General features: G+C 41.3%; 1 long non-coding RNA gene and 1 other non-coding gene across 2 annotated transcripts; one reads left to right on the top strand and one right to left on the bottom strand.

Annotated features, from left to right (window-relative positions):
- Nucleotides 1-289: 289 nt before the first annotated feature.
- LOC125526423 lies at nt 290-3,382 on the top strand. Its single transcript, XR_007291665.1, has 3 exons — nt 290-740; nt 881-1,019; nt 1,841-3,382. It is a non-coding gene; the product is annotated as an uncharacterized LOC125526423 (long non-coding RNA).
- A 1,449-nt stretch (nt 3,383-4,831) lies between these two features.
- Nucleotides 4,832-4,950, bottom strand: LOC125526424. The gene has a single exon (XR_007291666.1). It is a non-coding gene; the product is annotated as a U5 spliceosomal RNA (small nuclear RNA).
- Between the last annotated feature and the right edge of the window lie 564 nt (nt 4,951-5,514).

The raw sequence follows: 5,514 nt of genomic DNA, 5'->3' as shown, positions 1-5,514 counted from the left end.
ATCGTTTAGTATGTTGCTATTGCTTTCTTCATGACTTATACATGTTCCTATGACTATGAGATTATGCAACTCCCGTTTGCCGGAGGAACACTTTGTGTGCTACCAAACGTCACAACGTAAATGGGTGATTATAAAGGTGCTTTACAGGTGTCTCCAAAGGTACATGTTGGGTTGGCGTATTTCGAGATTAGGATTTGTCACTCCGATTGTCGGAGAGGTAACCCAGTTAAAGAAACTACCCCTCGCGACTTGGTTACACCTCCCCTCGCAGCCTTCCTTCGCGCAATTAAAATAAATAAAAAAACAGGACCCACGTCCCGTCTCCCAGTCTTCCCCACCTCTCTCCCGATCCATCCTCTCTCTCGATCTCGTGAGGAGAATCGCGGCCGCCGCCTCCGCCCCGATGCTCGTCTCGCTCGCTGTGGCACAGCCCGTGCAAGCCGCCCTTGTACGGCCTCCTCTCCTTCGCCACCGCAACAATCGTCGCTTCCATGGACTATGTCAACGAAGTCTTCGGAGGTTGACCCCTGTGGGGAAGCTGGCGGGAGCTCACGGCCAACCAGATCCAGTGCAGCGCCGCCGATGTCTGGGTGGAAGACGGGCGCTAGCTTCCTGGGTCAGCATACCACCGGGCAGGAGGGCAGACGGATGACAGAGGCTCTCCAAGGAGGAAGTCGACCAGCTTGTCACCAGGGGAAGCCGACCAACATATATAGGCATGGTTGTCATTGACGGAGATTGTGAGTTTTGATTTTTTTTGCTGATAGGTTTTCGCCCCATAGCCTCTACTTCTTCTGCTAATAGCTAGCCATGATCTTGATCTATTGGTGGTTCGTGATGGATGACTATCCTTTGTTTCTCTTGATTGGATTTGGTGTAGGGGTGGACTATCTTTGAGATCCTGCGGTACATGTGAGCATAACTGGTCGGCGTACGAGGAGGCCCTCAGGGACAATCCGGTACTTGCCAAGATGATGGTCAGCGGCGGCTTCTACTCCCTCGGCGACTGGATAGCCCAGGTGCCAATCCAATCCAATTCTTTTACATCCCCTTTCTGCTGCTGCAATAGCTAATTCGGTTCGTTCTTGTTTGTGTTGCTCCTAATTGTTTTATTTGTTGATGTTTACAGTAGAAATTGAATTAACAGGAGCTTACTTGCTCTACCTTTTGGTATTGCTGTACGCAATAAAGCCTTCCTCCTGCTAACGAAAATTTCGCTGATTCATGTCATGATTAACCAGATTTTTTGTTGCATATAGTTCAGTCCTCATATAGTTCAGTGAAATGATGGATTTGGACCAGCGCACTATGGATCGTTGATGAAGTTCAAGAAACTACAAATAGAAAATGATTGGTACAAAGTGAGGCCCAAGCTGTCCTGCTAATGTGCAGGCCAGATAATAATTAATCGTGCACTTGAAGTAGCATGTTCTTCCAGATAATATATCTTCATGTCCATGTCTTCTTATATAATCAACTAATTAGCGTACCTACTACTCTAGCATTTCTGAGCAAAATAACAATGATAAGGACAGGTGCTCTGCTAGCTAAACTGAAGTAAAATATACTATGCAGGCATTTGAATACTTTGGTGAAATGCCAATTACTTCTCTGTAAGGGTAATAAGATAAAGATTGATGCCTCATGTGCAATCAACAGAAGTGACAAAGTATTGTCTTCTAAAAATTATATAAGCTTGAGTTGTCATGATAACCAAACATTGTACATTACCAAGATATTTTTTACTAAACTGAAATAGAATAAGGTGCTAATACTTTTGTTGCACAAATCTGTAAGTTTGCTCATTAAGTACATGCACTGATGATGTTTGTGGTACCAGGGTGCTCGAGCGCGACGACATGCCTACTGAGTTCCTAGCGCTTGCGAACGCCAGAGTTGGATGCGCCCATGCATGCATTTTAGCTCCGAGGATGGCATCGAGAACGTACACACTCAGGTGCTCCTCAGCAGCAGTTGATCCACGTGGGGTTCTATTTGAGTTCCTCCGTCCCCTGGCAGCGAGGCAGCAGGTCCCTGTCCCCCCTCTCCGTCTCCGGCATGTTGATCCGGTGGCGTCACAGCGGTGGCGTGTGTGGTGTCATGTCATAATAAGGTAGCATCTTTTCTTTCCCCACCCTAATTTTTGTGGTCAGCGTCCGGAGCCCAACCTACCAATCGTTGTCCCCAAACCTCACCGACTTCTTCTGTGGGTGCTCTTTCTCCCCCCTCTCTCATTTCACTTGACGCTGATAGCTGATTGCTAGCATCCTCAATTGTGCTCTTGTCTTCTAAATTTGGCATGGTATGCATTTGCTTGAGATGAGGGTATGGGATGGAGGTGGCTCTAATTTCGAGGCTGTGGTTTATTGGGCTTATAATTTCGACATGATTAATGATATGAACCGTATGTTCTGTTTTCCACAATATAGCTTTTTTCTATGCAATATGAGGCTACGTTTCAAGTTATTATTATCTATTGCTTGCATTCGATGGTTGTACAGTAACATGCTCTCTGAGAAAAGGTTATGTTTCATATTATTATCTATTGCCTTGCATTCGATGGCAAATAGACAACCGATGTGTCATATCTTTGCCCACTCAGGATGCCGATAAACAGTTCAAAAAAATAGAAAGACTTATATATTTCACCATGCTAGCTACATATGTTTATGATGGTTTATTTTCACCAAAATTTTGCTGCACTTTCACAGTTGAGAGAAGCTGAGCAACACACAGTTCCGAAACTGTGCACTGCACAAGGAAGGAAACACTGTAGTATTAGCTGTTGTAATCTACGAAATTTTGTACTGCGTGAGTAAGGTTAAGAATGGCCAACTGATTGAACTTGTTCACAACATTAATAGTAGTCATGATAAACTTATTATTCCTGACTTTCTATGTCTTGTTGTTTTCTACTGTGGACCTATTTGCAGGTTTTTACAGAGGAATTAGTTTACGTGATACTGGTTCACTTGCTACAGCTGAAACATATTTTGATGTTATTGTTATTGACTGGAGCACACTAATCCTAATCTAAGAGGTCATTTCTCTCACTTATTTGCTGGAGGAGTTAGAGAGAAGATATTTTCTATGACTACTGTGTTTTCTTTCCAGAAAATCTGCATGACGCGGTGTAAAATTTATACTTGTTCTCAGCATGTTACTAGGATCTAGCTGCCCAAATGGATTTTTGTATGTCCTGCATGGAGTTCCCAATAAGTTATTCCTTGTCATTTTTAGTGCCACCAATGCATGGGGTCTTTGTATATTAGAACTTTTCATGTCTCTGTTTTGGCTCATGTAATACTTACCGATACGATTTACTTGTTCATCAGAATAATGTGTTGATTCCTTGACACAGCATAAGTTTTTTTTAAGCTCATTCCAGGAGATACACTTGCATCTTTTATCTACATGATGTGCCTTGTGAAGTTATGAAACAAGGAATGTGACCAAGGCTCCAACAAATCATCATCACTAAATGCTACAGAAGGAAATGATCTATGCCATCTGTTTTGTCTAGAGAGATCATGGTGTGAAGGGACTCAATGTAGGGTACTGGTACTGAGTGCTTGTTGCTATAACATATTTATTTTGTTTTCTAATAGAGAAATAAATGAGTTCTTTCGGCCAACAAAAGAAAACATATATTATCTTCAAGGAACTAGCCTTTTGAGTCAACAAATTATTCCCATCATGCCAAAACGGAATCCATGGTAGTCTAGCATACTCGAATACTGTGATACAAGTAGGAGTATAAAATACAAGAAATTTCTTTCTTTATGCGCACATTCCCGGAAGCATGAATGTATGTTCATGGAGAAAACATGGTCAATTTTTGTGTAAAAAAACTGATAATGTTCAATGCATGTTTAGCATGGGCAGCCAGATGTTCTTGTGAATTACTAGGCATATGGATAATTCATCTTTTAAGCATTGCAATCTTGCCTCAGATCTTTCTGTTTGCTCCGCCAGACAAAACCTGGCAGCAATGGGTTGGCCAGTGGGACAAACAGGAAAAGAGATGAGAAGTGCCAAGTGGTCTGCTTTGAGTTAGGGGAAATTTTGAAATGGTAACGAAGATCCAGATATGCATGGTAGTCTAGCATACTCATTATTGTTATTGTTAACCTTTTGAAATGGTAACGAAGATCCAGATATGCATACATGATTCTCCGGACGATTTTTTGTAGCCTGCACCAGGAGTGCCCAAGAGCAAAAAGGTTGGGTTTGTACAAGATAATATTTGTTTGAACACACTCATAACCTGCATATGACATACATGACGTGACTTAGTGATAGTTCAACAAATGTCTCTTTGTCTAAGTTTGTTATATATCCCGTGGCAACGCACGGGCATTCGACTAATGTCAGCTAATGGTGTGATACCGAACTGTAATGAGTACAGGTGACTTGTCACAACGGCTGAATAAAGTAAGCCCATTTACAGGTGAATTGCATGTTTGTTCTAACTTGTATTTTCTATATATTCACAAAAATTGTTCAAACAGAAAGATACTTCCACCAATCCATAGTACTTGTTTAAACTTATCTTTTAGTGTTAGATGCGAGTAATACGGACGGATCGGAGGAAGTACTAGCAAAAAAAACTGCTCCCTCAGACAGCTCCAAAAACAATTCAAAACCAGTTGTTCTTATAAAAAAGGAACAAAGAGTAATTATATTTACTAGTGTAACCAATTTTTTTTTCAAACTCAGCTTAAAAAGTAAACAGCCTGCTAAAATGTTAAACATGCAGTATAGCAGATAAAGGGGTATTTTTTTTAGGAAAAACTACATTGATCAGTCAATATTAAGCTTGTATTGTTGGGGCCCACTCAAAGAGTAGGTACCCTTTAAAAATTATTGTATGCTGCTTAATGTCACGTGCACACGGTATTCTTTAGTAAAAGGCGAAAGAATAGTTCGCTATGTGCTCATGACGCAGCTGCGTGATTTGTTCGGCCGGACGCAGCTCCATTATATAGCCAGTTGGCGGTAGTCCATTCCTCTCTCCGGCGATGTGGGACTATTAGCACGGGACAATGCTTCTTTCTGTTCGGCCGTTCGGGCTGGCATTCGGTGTGGCGGGCGTCTTTTATTCGTGGGCCAAAGAGTGAGTTTAGCCAATTTGTGGGCTGGCATTAGTTAGCCTCACGCTCGGTTACTCAAAAACAAAAACAAAAAAAAACAAATAACCTCATGCTCACACCTAAAAAGAAGTCGGCCTCACTCTCTATACATCGCCTCAAGCGATGTTAAAGTATTGTCTAAAAAAAGCGATGTTATAGTATGCCGGCCCAATATATAGCCTGAATTTTTTTAGGCAGGTACACCTAAAAAAATGCTACGCAGCTCTTTTACCTTCACTTTTTAAATTTTTGATTTCTTTTTTACCTTTTTAATATTTTTAACATACTTACAAATATATTTCAGAAATGAAATACTTAAATTTATTAAAATGTTCATCGCACATTTATCTATTATTCATGGAGTGTATAAATGACGTTCATG

The sequence above is a fragment of the Triticum urartu genome, unplaced genomic scaffold (assembly GCF_003073215.2).
Source record: "Triticum urartu cultivar G1812 unplaced genomic scaffold, Tu2.1 TuUngrouped_contig_10026, whole genome shotgun sequence".
NCBI lineage: Eukaryota > Viridiplantae > Streptophyta > Magnoliopsida > Poales > Poaceae > Triticum > Triticum urartu.
This window is presented reverse-complemented; position numbering and strand designations above follow the sequence as displayed.